This window comes from Mustela erminea, chromosome 6, assembly GCF_009829155.1.
Source record: "Mustela erminea isolate mMusErm1 chromosome 6, mMusErm1.Pri, whole genome shotgun sequence".
NCBI lineage: Eukaryota > Metazoa > Chordata > Mammalia > Carnivora > Mustelidae > Mustela > Mustela erminea.
The window spans coordinates 54,473,138-54,486,424 of record NC_045619.1 but is presented as its reverse complement, the minus strand read 5'-3'; the positions used below and the strand labels follow the sequence as shown (position 1 = coordinate 54,486,424).

The following is a 13,287-nucleotide window of genomic DNA, read 5'->3' as shown; positions in this document are numbered from 1 at the left end:
TATGAAATGTTCAAAATAGGCACATCCACAGAGACAGCAAGTAGGTGAGTGATTGCCAGGGGCTGGGGGAGTGGGCATTGGGGTGTGACTGCTATTGGTACAGATTTCTTTTGGGGGATGATGAAAATATTCTAAAATTATAAAGCAGTGATGGTTGTACAACTTTGTGAACATAAAAACCACTGAATTGTATACTTTAAGAAAGATGAGTTTTAAGGTTATGTGAATTATATCTTGGTCAAAAAGAAAGCAATATTGAAGGTAATTCTAATTTTGCAAAAAAAAAAAAAAAAAAGAGAGAGAGAGAGAGAGAAAAGAGCAAAGATTTTCAAAGCTCTGCTAGAAAGATGGCGTAATGTAAGAAAACAAATTCCAAAGCCACACAACCTGGAAATTCCAAATCCCTGTTACTAGCTGTGTGATCTGGAGCAAGTTACTTAATCTTTCTGTGACCCAGTTTCTTCATCTGTATGTGAAGTGCTTAGAACGGCACCTAACACATGGGGAGCACTGTATGAACGTTTGTCATTGTGTCTACATGCCATCAAATGCACTAGGCTGGAGCGGGAAGCTGTGCTAACCCATAAATGACCATTAAGGAGGGGCACAGCAGGGCAAAGTCCAAAGCAGATGGCTTCACTTGGTTTATTGTTTGAACGCTGCTCTGTGTTGACTCATGGAAAGAAATGGAGTTTAGTGGGAGAGGAGGGAGAGAGAGTATGGGTCTAGGATACAGTATCTATATTTAACTTTCCAGGGTCCTGGAAAAGATCTAAAACTATGTCAGGAGAGACATTCAGAGGAGGGAACCCGAGAAAGGTATGGTGAAAAGTACTTTAAAAATTTTTGTTGTTCAATTTAGATAAATATTAGGCAAAATTTTTGAGGGTTTTCCTCTGGATTTAGATAATAAACTTAGGATCTTTGTTCTTCCCTTCCTGTCTCTACTGGGATGTTGTTACCTCTTTCGTTACAAAATAAAATCAAACAGCTGTTTCAAGATTTTATTTATTTATTTATTTAGAATGTGGAGGGGAGGGGCAGAGAGAGAGGCAAGGAGAGAGAATCTCAAGCAGACTCTGTGCTGAGTGCAGAGCCCGTTGTGGGACTCGATTTGATAACCCTAAGATCATGAGCTGAGCCGAAATCACGAGTTGGATGCTTAGCGAACTGAGCCACGCAGGCACCCCCAAGCATATCTTTAAAGTTCATGCCACTCCCACATTTTTATTCCCAAGACAATCAAGAAGCCAAGGCCGTGTCAAGTATTTCTAACAATATTCGCGTCCCTTTGTTTTCAACTGCTTTCTGCATCCTTGTAGGGTGTATTTACTCTTCCTAACTTTTCTGTAGATCTGATTCTTTCTGTCAACATATAGCAAAGAAGGACTAGATTACGCAGCCATATTGAAGGGATGGTAGAAGGTATTAGATTTCTTACTTAAAAGGATAGAGAAAAACTCAGTTGTCCATCTTTCCTTCGGTTCTACACTTCTGAATTCTCTTCTATGTGAATATATGTTACATAGCTTCAGATCATAATTTTTATTTCTTGGATACTAAATAAATAATTCTAATGCCTTATATTTTTACTTTATATGTTTCATGATGCTTTGTATACAAACCTCTACACAGAGATGTTAATTGGTTTATGTAAGGTCACACACAAGATGAGGCTAACCCAGGCGGTAACTGAGATCTCATATCCCCTTTGCCTGTATAAGCAGAGGATCCTTTTCTTTCTTTCTTTCTTTCTTTTTTTTTAAATATTTTATCCATTTATTTGAGAGGAAGAGAGCACTCATACACAGAGATAGAGGGAAAGGGAGAAGCAGAATCCCTGCTGACCAGAAAGCCCTATGCGAGGCTCAATCCCAGGACTCTAGGATCATTACCTGTGCTGAAGGCAGATGCTTAACTGAGCCACCCAGGTGCCCTGAGGATACTTTCTTTTCATTCTACATTTCTCCTAGAACTTTCTATTAAGAAATAATCTAGGTGAGAAAAACATGACCAGTTCTAGGGCAGAAGGCAGCTGAAGCCAAGGTGAAGATTAATGCCAGAGCCTCATTATACTTGTTAGTATATATCCATGCTAGTATAGAAATAGTATTATTTAATTTTCATATGATCCCAGGTTTTTCTCCAAAGGGCATCTCATATATGCATTAATCTGTCTTCCTAAAAATTATTGGCATTAATATATGAGAGAAGAAAAATTATGATCAACAAATGATGGAACAATGAGTAGAATTGGCCCTATTTCCCAGTCATTTACTATTGAAAAGTTCTAACTGTGGGCTGCAAGGATACTTCAGACGAAAGAGCCCTAGGCACGTGGGGGGAGGGGGAAAGAGGTAGCACGTTACAATTCTACCTTAGACCTCTGAAATCCATTAACTTTCTTCTAGTCTAAAATTTTAAGTCCTGTTGTATGTTTTATCTTATTTGTCTTGCCAGAACATCTCTGATTAGGTGGTTCAAGGATTATGATCCATTATTTTATGGATTAGAAGTTAAAACCCAGGGATGTGATAAAACTTGCCCAAAATGACAGAGTCAGAGAGAGACAGAGATAATGTTAAAACATGGATGCCAATTTAGAACTTTATTAAACTAGGGCCTGATAAATTTTAAATCTGACTACATTACTTTACCCACTAACTTAAAAAGCCATTTATTAAAAACTTCAGCTGAACATAAAATTGAGCATAAAATTAATGAACTTGAACATAAAATTAATATATTTATAGCAGTCCATTGTCCAGTTGTATGAAAATTTGACATCCCTCTTTGTATTCATTAAGGTTTTCCAGAAAAAATAGAATGAACAGAACATTTATATGTCATCTATGTATGTAGCTATCATCCACTGAGATTTATTTTAAAGACTTTGTGGATAGTTGGCAAGTCCAAAATCTTCAGGGTAGGTGAGCAGGCTGGAGACACAGTGAAGATATGCAGTTTAAGTGCAGCATGATGGCAGAATTTCCTCCTCTTTTGAGGAGGTCAAAGACCTTCAACTGATTGGGTGAGGCATACCCAAATTATGGAGGGTAATCTCCTTTACTCAAATTTCACTGACTTAAATGTTAATCTCATTTAAAAATTCCTTCACAGGAAGATCAATGTTTGATGAATTATCTTGGTACCATGGCCTAGCCAAGCTGACACATAAAATTAACCATCATACTCTTCTTTTTTTTTTTTTAAAGATTTTATTTATTTATTCGACAGAGAGAGATCACAAGTAGGCAGAGAGGCAGGCAGAGAGAGAGAGAGGAGGAAGCAGGCTCCTCGCTGAGCACAGAGCCCAACGCGGGACTCTATCCCAGGACCCCGAGATCATGACCCGAGCGGAAGGCAGCGGCCCAACCCACTGAGCCACCCATACATAAGTAGTCATCTTACCATCCTACTTATTTGCTTTTGTATAATTGTGAAATTTTCTAAAATAAAAAAATCAAAAGTAGAAATAAAAATTTTCAACCATCATACTCTTCTTGATGAAAATTTTTATTTCTACTTTTAATTTTTTTATTGTAGAAAATTTCACAATTATACAAAAGCAAATAGGTAGGATGGTAAGATGACTACTTATGTATTTAATAACCCAAATTTAATGATTTTCAATACCTGGCCAATCATGTTTCGTATTTATCTCTGCACACTTCCATTGCTTAAATCCGGGGATTGTTTTGAAGCACATGCCTATTTCTGCTTTCAAAAGAAATAAATAACAGTACAATAATTTTTTTTTTTGCATGTTCAGACTCATCTTCCATTAAAAAAAATCCTCTTAAGGGATGCCTGGCTGGCTCAGCTGGTGGATTGTGTGAATCTTGGTCTTAGGGTTGTGAGTTTGAGCTCCACAATGGGTGTAGAGATTACTTAAAAATAAAGTCTTAAAAAAATCCTTTTATAATTAATTGACTCTTGGGAGAGAAAATCCTGGGTCAAAATTACGAATGTCATTAAGGCTCTTTTCTTACATGTTGCCAAATTGGTTTCCAAAACTATAGAAATTTAGATTCCCTGTGGTTCTTCAGAGTATCAGAATTCTTTTTTCATTTTTTTCTTCTTAAGCGGATAGGCAAAAATATTCGCATCTTGTTTTTACTTGAATGAGTATTATTTAATTACTAGTTAAGGTAAACATCTTTGATCTTACATTACCCTTCTTCCATATTTGTTAAATATTAACATTTTAGTTTGGTATGTTGATTTTCTTTTCTTTTTTTTTTTTTAATTTATTTTCAGCATAACAGTATTCATTATTTTTTCACCACACCCAGTGCTCCATGCAATCCGTGCCCTCTATAATACTCACCACCTGGTACCCCAACCTCCTATCCCCCCACCACTTCAAAACCCTCAGATTGTTTTTCAGAGTCCATAGTCTCTCATGGTTCACCTCCCCTTCCAATTTCCCCCAACTCCCTTCTCCTCTCTAACTCCCCATGTCCTCCATGCTATTTGTTATGCTCCACAAATAAGTGAAACCATATGATAATTGACTCTCTCTGCTTGACTTACTTCACTCAGCATAATCTCTTCCAGTCCCATCCATGTTGCTACAAAAGTTGGGTATTCATCCTTTCTGATGGAGACATAATACTATAGTGTATATGGACCACATTTTACTTATCCATTCGTCTGTTGAAGGGCATCTTGGTTCTTTCCACAGTTTGGCCACCGTGGCCATTGCTGCTATAAACATTGGGGTACAGGTGGCCCTTCTTTTCACTACATCTGTATCTTTGGGGTAAATACCCAGGAGTGCAATTGCAGGGTCATAGGGAAGTTCTATTTTTAATTTCTTGAGGAATCTCCACACTGTTCTCCAAAGAGGCTGCACCAACTTGCATGCCCACCAACAGTGTAAGAGGGTTCCCCTTTCTCCACATCCCCTCCAACACATGTTGTTTCCTGTCTTGTTAATTTTGGCCATTCTAACTGGTGTAAGGTGGTATCTCAATGTGGTTTTAATTTGAATCTCCCTGAGGGCTAGTGATGATGAACATTTTTTCATGTGTCTGATAGCCATTTGTATGTCTTCATTGGAGAAGTGTCTGTTCATATCTTCTGCCCATTTTTTGATATGATTGCCTGTTTAGTGTGTGTTGAGTTTGAGGAGTTCATTATCGATCCTGGATTTTAACCTTTTGTCTGTACTGTCATTTGCAAATATCTTCTCCCATTCCGTGGGTTACCTCTTTGTTTTTTTGACTGTTTCTTTTGCTGTGCAGAAGCTTTTGATTTTGATGAAGTCCCAAAAGTTTATTTTCGCTTTTGTTTCCTTTGCCTTTGGGATGTGTTGATTTTCTTTTGTTTTTCAATTTTCATGACCACTTATTTATTGTCATTTTAGTAATTTTCTTACTATAGTTACTAACTTATATAAAATTTCCTTGTTTTTATTCATTGGTTGATCCTTTGTGAGTTTTTTTCCCTATTGGAAGGTATCTTCTCACTCTCTCTGTATTTAAAAATATTTATTTATTTGAGAGAGAGCAAGCACACAAGCAGGGGAAGGGAGAAAGACAAGTGGACTCTGGGCTGAGCCTGGAGCCTAGTTTGGGCTTAATTCCATGGGGAGGGGTCACTACTGGAGCTGAAATCCCAATTTGGGCGCTCAACCAATTGAGCCACTCAGGCGCTCTAGGAGTCTTCTCTTTTAGACTAATCAAATCCTCACCAATCCAATATAACTTACACTGTTATTTTTTGTTTCTTAAAACATATAATCATTTTTACAACTAAAATTTAATTTTGCATAGGAATGAAGTAAAGATGGAAATTAAAATTGCCAAACGAGTAACCATAATATGCATATTATGCATAATCCACATAATGATAATCAATCTTGATAGTTCTCAATCTAGCTGTAATTTAGTATCTCCTGGGAACAGTCCCTTTTTTCAGGGGTGATAGAAATCATAATTATGGGATTCATAATCATCACAATCTCTTCCAAGATCCACATATATAAATGTTATCATAATAGGTGTTTTGTTTTCTTATTCAGAGTTATGGATGCTTACTGATTGGTACAGCTACTCCCCAGCCTGGGAGATAGGTGAAGGAGGGAGGAAGGGAGGAGAGACTGCGACGGATTGACTGTCATGGGTTGGGCACCATACTAGACTTCTTACATAACGTATGCCGTAGAGCTTTCAAATGCCTTGACAGATATTATGGTCTCTACTTACAAGTGGAAAAACAGGCTCAGAAAGCCTCATATATGCAGTTATGATGAATGGTGGACCTGAGATTCAAATAGTCTGATTCCAAATCTCCTTCTCTTACCACGATCCCATAGGGAATTATAGGCAGGGTAGGGATAGGGATGAAACTTGGGAGTTTCTGGGCCTTCTGTGATATGGGTCAGAAGATGCCAGTCTGAAGGAGTCTTCAGAATTTGAGAGGCAAGGCGGTAGAGCTGCTTGAGGGGACTTGCTTGTTGCCCTGCCCCTTTACTGGTGGGATTCATTTCTTGTTGCTCTCTGTGGTTCTTCGCTGCCCTCAGGAGAGAAAGAGGCGTCTTGCTCCCTAAATGAGGAAGGGAAGGCATGGCAAGTTCCGGTGTTATGTCTCTGGATGCTTGTTGAATAACCTATCAAGCCAGACCAGGACCTCAGACTTCCGACTCTGTTATCATAGCACCAACTCTTTGCTGATTCCGGGTCTCATAATTTCCAGAATGCTTAGCTCTGCAGCATGCTGACTCACTCCTGAAGAGGGACTCTGCTGTTTGCTCCTCGAGGTGCCAAATGACATTCCCAGAGGCATCTTTTTTATCTTGCCAGGCCTTTGTTGTTGTTTACCTAGGATTACTTTCTATGTATAGAATCTTTAGAGGGACACACCCTGAATGACGTGGCCTTGAGGTAAACGGCAGTTGAGCTGATTTCCTGATTGTGAAATCCCCTGCCCATTTTTCTCTCTGCCGGCCTGGGTCTGGGACTCTCTTATAGACTATTTCTCAAAATGTCTTCCTTCTGTCCTGTTCAGTGTGGCTCTCCTCTCTGCCAGAGGGCAATGTACTAGGATAGGCTGGGGAAGTGGCAGAGCAACAAAGGGCTTCTCATTTATGGGGGAAACTGCCAAGATTTTAAAAGTACCAGAAGTCTCCCCACTACCCTGAAAGAAAAGTCTAGCAGAGTGAGGGGGACTGATCCTTGGAAACACACTGTGACTGAAGACAGTTGGAGAGAGGTGTTTAAGAAGCCCCCAGCAGGTGTCTTCTGGTGTGTCCATCAGGTAGGACGAAGGGGACGCAGATGGAACAGAAGCGATTCTGTGTTTGGGGCGGGCCGTAGTTGTGTGTCCTTGGCTTTTCCCTGATTGAGAAGTCTTATCCTGGACTGGGGAAATGGTTGTTTATTAGTGATCTCGGGAACAGAAAACAGTCAGTGGGAGAATATCTAATTTGAAATATATATGTTATTTCTGGGCTTTTGAGGTTCAAACATGGTAGATGAAGAATAATGGAATCAAGAATGTGCAAAATAGAATGATCCTTATAATAAAAATAAAATGTCTTGAATTTGTACAACACCTCAAAGGAAATAAAATGTAATCTCTGTAATCATATTTAAAATCTGATGGGGCATGTAGGGTTACTGTAATTCTTACCTAAATGTTAGGGAGCCTGTCTTGCAATCACATTGCTCCTCTATAAAGCAAATTTTGGGGGCTATACCAGAATGGAAGTTAAGCTTTCTTGTCTCTACCTGTGTAGCACATGCTTTAGGAATTCCTGTAGATATGTAAAAATAAGAAAAGTTGATAACACTCAGGCTCATTGTTAAAAGAAGGTCAGGACCTTTTTTTTTTTTTTTTTAAAGATTTTATTTATTTATTTGACAGAGGGAGATCACAAGTAGGCAGAGAGGCAGGCAGAGAGAGAGGAAGGGAAGCAGGCTCCCCGCTGAGCAGAGAGCCCTATGTGGGGCTTGATCCCAGGACCCTGGGATCATGACCTGAACCGAAGGCAGAGGCTTTAACCTACTGAGCCACCCAGGCGCCCCAGAACCTTGGTTTAAACAAGGCCAGGATTCCCAGACACACAGAAGACTCTCTTCCAACCATTTGTAAGTGCATTTCAAACTCCGGGTTTCTAGGAAAGCAGGGGAGGCTGAAGATCACAACAGCCACAGTCCTTCAGCATCTGAGAACAGGAGGACAAGGGATTCCTTCTGGGTAACCTCCCCCTCTCTTTGTCTCATCCACACTATGTGGTTTCATGCTGCACAAGGCAAGTTACCTACACTGGTCAGGTTTTCTGGATTGCAAGAGGGTCTTTCAATGTGCCTTTCTCTTTACTCTTTGTCCTCTGACCAGTGTGCTTCAAGAGAAAGGTGGAGGCTTGGGTGCTGCGTGGTGATTCTACCCCTGAGGCCAGTGACCTGTCTCCTGGTAGTTCTAGCCCCTTCCTGACCCTCATGCTCTCAGTGAAAGATTGCTAGTTCTGGAAGCTTTTTCTCAAAAAGCAGAAGGTAGAAAAAGGATTAAGATGAGATCCAGGAAGGTGAGCAAACAAAGAAAATGATCCAGGATTCTATGATCTGGTGAGTCCTGGGAAAAGTTTCTGATACTACTTTTATTTTCTGAATATGTTTTGAAGACAGACATGCAGACATTGTCTGTGTCCCTGTAAGGTCTTGGAGAACTACTCACCCGCCCTTCCCAAATTATGTTGTATTTGTTGGTGAAGTTTGGCTTCAGCATTATTCTTTCTGTGATTTTCTTGGATTCTCTCATAATTCTTTTTTGACGCTGTTGGTCTTGTCCATTTGAATGACAAGTACAGATGCGTAGTAAAGTAGTTTAAGGAATATTGGGTCTGTAATTAAAAGATGGGGGCATGAAACCTTGCTGTGTCATTTACTTGCTTTTTTGTGTTAAACCTTGCTGTGTCATTTACTTGCTTTTATGTATTTATTTGACAGAAAGAAAGAGAGCGAGCACATGAGCAGGGGGAGCGTTAGGCAGAGGGAGAAGCAGATTCCCTGATGAGCAAGGAGCCAGATATGGGCCTTGATCCCAGGACTCTGGGATTGTGACCGGAGCCAAAGGCAGACGTTTAACCGACTAAGCCATCCAGGCACCCCTGTTTTAACTTTTTTTTTTTTTTTTTAACCCTGGCTTATTCAAAACATGATCTTGCTGAACTGCAGTTTCCTCATTTCTGAGAAAATGCCTAACATATACCTGGGACATTGTAGTTGCTCAGCATATGTTTATAAGAGCTGAAAATAGGAAGGACAGCTTGCTTTTCAGAATGTTCAAGATTAAGTCATTTTGGAATCCTGTAGATAGAGCTGAGAAGTTCTTTTCTATCTCATTTCCAATTTAAGATGTTTATTCCAGAAGCACTTGGGTGGCTCAGTGGGTTAAGCCTCTGCCTTTGGCTCAGGTCATGATCCCAGGGCCCTGGGATCAAGCCCCATATCTGGCTCTCTGCTCAGTGGGGAGCCTGCCAACTCTCTCTGTCTGCCTGCCTCTCTGCCTACTTGGGATCTCTCTCTGTCAGATAAATAAATATTAAAAAAAAAATCTCGTGGCAAATTACAACCTAAATATTAAAAGAAAAATGTTAATTCCAGTAAATGGTTTTTGGTTTTGGTTTTGTTTTGTTTTGCTAGACAGCTCGAGGGTGGGGATAAAGGGGGAGGGGAAGAGAAGGTGAGTGAGGTAGAAGGTGGGCTGCCTCAGTCTGGGGGCTGCCACTTCCATATATTTTACCCTCCTCACCTGAGGCCTTTGAGCTGTCTGCCTCATAGCCCACAGCTATTAATAGCTCCCTTACCCAGCGTGGCATTCATCTGGGTGGATGGGTCGCGTGTCTTCATTAAAAACATGGCTGGTAGACCCAGTTGTGTTGACACACAGATGAAAAGTTTGAGGGTGAGGCTGGTGTAACATTAATCATATCTTATGGGAACAGGGCCTGGTGTTATACAGAGGTCACCTGAGGAATTTCTCATAACACGTAGGCAGATGGAATACAGAAGAATGGATCTAATTCTTAAAGTCTATTTGTAGATATATTTTGGTAAGAATTTCTTCTGGACACTTCTGAGTAAATTGCTGACTATATCTGGGAGATTATATTGTGCTCACTGGATAGAAGTGTTGCTAGTAGGAGTTGTTCTTCTTGCAAATAGAACTGTGTTTGTGTATAATGAAGCAGGTACAAATACGTGGCATAGTGTTATGCTTGCATTGTGCCTACGTATAAGAGTTTGGAGAGTTTGGGGCGCCTGGGTGGCTCAGTGGGTTAAAGCCTCTGCCTTGGGCTCAGGTCGTGATCCCAGGGTCCTGGGATAGAGCCCCGCATTGGGCTCTCTGCTCAGCGGGGAGCCTGCTTCCCCCTCTCTCTGCCTGCCTCTTTGCCTACATGTGATCTCTGACTGTCAAATAAATAAATAAAATCTTAAAAAAAAAAAGAGTTTGGAGAGTCTATGTTCATAGTTAGCTTAATTTCAGTTATAACCATTCACTTGTCTGGTCTCCAGACGGTAATCTTGCCAAAGATTTGGGCTGAACTTTACCCCCCATTTCACTCTCATTTTCTTCCTTTCGAATCTCCTTCCTCGTTGTGCTATTTCCTCTTCTAGATTCTCAATTCAAGAAGGGAGCTGAACTTTGCAGTATGCCAACAGAAAGCCAGAAGTGGTTGAGAAGAAAGAAAATAAGGAATGATAACCACAAATGAGGCGATAATATTGTTTTAATTGGAGCCTTACCTGAGGAGATTTGGCACTGTTAGATGTAGGTATATGTAAACTATAGGCAAGCTGTGTACATATTTTCCAACCATTAAATGGAATTATCAGAATAAACAAGTTCCCAACTTTACTGGATCCTTGATTATAATGACTTGAATCTAGTAATACAGGGCATAGGGAGAGAACTGTGGGATAATGTTTCATATATGTAAGGACTTCTTCTCTTACAGTCTAGGTAAGAGAAGGAGTAGCCAACATACATTTTTTCTTTTTTTCTTTTCAAAGATTTATTTTATTTTTATTTTTAAAAAGATTTTATTTATTTATTTGACACAGAGAGAGAGATCACAAGTAGGCAGAGCAGCAGGCAGAGAGAGGGGGACGTAGTTTCCCTGCTGAGCAGAGAGGCTGATGTGGGGATCGATCCTAGGACCCTGAGATCACGACCTGCGCCGGAGGCAGAGGCCCAACCCACTGAGCCACCCAGGTGCCCCTCAAAGATTTTATTTTTAACTAATTTCTACACCCAACATGAGGCTCAAACTCACAACCTTGAGATCAAGAGTCACATGCTCTGTGGACTGAGCCAGCAGGGTGCCCCTACATTTTTGTCTTAACACAAGGAGAAAACTGTCTAGACGTAATCAAAGGGGATAGACTATTAGCCACATGCACATAAATGTTGGTCAAGAACACTGATAAGTTAGAATCTAACCAAGAGGAAGAGTCATCCTAGAAGGTTCTGGCATGAAGGCATGTCTTTTCTCAGGTTGACACAGGGGGCACGCAAAGTGGTGTGGTAGCTGAATATTTTGCTGTAGAGAGGAAAGTGATGTGGAGAGGAATATTGTTGCTACAAGTGAATATGAGCATCTTCTAATAGAAGTGGTTTGGTGGGCTCTAAAGGTGGTAAGGCTTCCTGTGTAGGCTTCCATGCCCCTGGGGGTGGGAATGCCTGGTGTGTTTACCTTAAAAATTCTAGACTCATTTTGTATATTCCATATGTCCGTAGCCAAACTGTAACAGTTGGAAAGAGCTTATTGTACAAATGCCTGGAAAGCAGTCTATGAGTGGCCCTCACCATAGCACCCCCCCACCATGTTTGTTTCCCTGCTCCAGCATCCAATTACATTGGGCTTCTAGTTGTTAACTACACCCAGGTTCTTCAAAGTATCCATGCCCAAATAAAACGACACAAATGAACCTTGTTCGGGAAATGTCATAGAAGGTCATAGTGTATCCAGATGACCACCCTGTGCTCTGTAATAAGTGTGACATGCTGGTGCAAGGGGATAAGCATGAGTCACTGGGTGTGCGTGGGTATGTTTGGCCGCATGCCTGTAGTTGTGTTTGGCCTGCCATGAGCCATTCTAGCAGGATACGTGTGCACACAGGCCTTTACATTTCTTCCTGCGGTAGGTAGCAGTGGGTGTATAGTTTGGTTTCTGGGCGGAGCTGGCAAGTTGGAGCTGGCTGCCGACCGACTTTTTTTTCTACTTGTACTGTGGTTAAGAGAGATTATGTTCACGAACACTCCTGGGAGAACCAAACTCGTTAAACTGGCTGCTCCCTAAATGAACACAATTACATCTGATAGTGCACTAAAGGGAAGTAAGAGCAAAGGAGAACAAAATGAGAACGGCGGTGAGAAATTTCCAAGCAGCTTTGGAATTCTCCTGACTGTGCTAATGTCTTGTCATTTAAGATCCTCTCCTTCTCTACCATCTCAAAGCTCCCTGATTCCTACCCTAGCACCAGTGCTATGTGGTCTTGTGGGATGTGGAAACTTTCCCAAATGACTTTCACCTTGCCTTCTTGGGTTATAAACTAGAAGAAGATGGACATCGTTATCTTCTAATTCACCGACTTTGGAGATCTCTTGTCCTGCACAAACCCACAAGGTGCCTCTCCTCTCCCAGGTCGCCCTCTTGCCTACTCCTCTGTGTATATGAGCTTCTGTCAACCAGCCACACACCTGTCTTTCTTCTGAGTTATAAGAAAATTGTCTACTTCTCATCTCACAGTACAAGCTCATGGAGCTCCAAGAAGAGTGAGAATGGGGGTGAGGCTGAAACTGGAAGACTTCATGTATGTGTTTCAGGCACTAAACGACTCTGCCTCAATAAGTCGTATCGTGGTTCCTAGTATCAACAATAAAGCACAACATGTAATAGAAAACCACATATATGGTATAGAGCACATATGTACAATATAGTGTTCTGTAATTCTGATTTGTAAAATTTTTCTTATTAGCAAATCACTATAAAACTAGATCACATACGGGGCGCCTGGGTAGCTCCGTGGTTTAAAGCCTCTGCCTTCGGCTCGGGTCATGATCTCAGGGTCCTGGGATTGAGCCCTGCGTCAGGCTCTCTGCTCAGCAGGGAGCCTGCTTCCCCCCCACCTCTCTCTGCCTACTTGTGATCTCTGTCTGTCAAATAAATAAATAAAAATCTTTAAAAAAAAAAAAACAACTAGATCATATACTTAGGATGACCTGGACAGTTTAGAAAAATCACTTTTTTTTTCAGATTAGTCAGAATTAATTGGA

General features: G+C 40.8%; 1 protein-coding gene across 11 annotated transcripts in view; it reads left to right on the top strand.

The window, feature by feature from the left end:
* The window catches only part of STYK1 (serine/threonine/tyrosine kinase 1), a 40,580-nt gene that overhangs the window by 11,444 nt on the left and 15,849 nt on the right, over positions 1 to 13,287 (top strand). For 4 of the 11 annotated variants that reach the window (XM_032347305.1, XM_032347308.1, XM_032347310.1 and 1 more), the window contains exon 2: positions 10,626 to 10,779. The exons of 3 other annotated variants lie outside the window; for them this stretch is intronic. The gene's annotated coding sequence lies outside the window, so the exon portion shown is untranslated. Of the gene's footprint in view, positions 1 to 5,774; positions 6,891 to 6,983; positions 7,264 to 8,346; positions 8,574 to 10,625; positions 10,780 to 13,287 lie in introns of those variants that run through there. 4 more of the 11 variants (XM_032347307.1, XM_032347306.1, XM_032347303.1 and 1 more) reach the window with 4 other exon arrangements.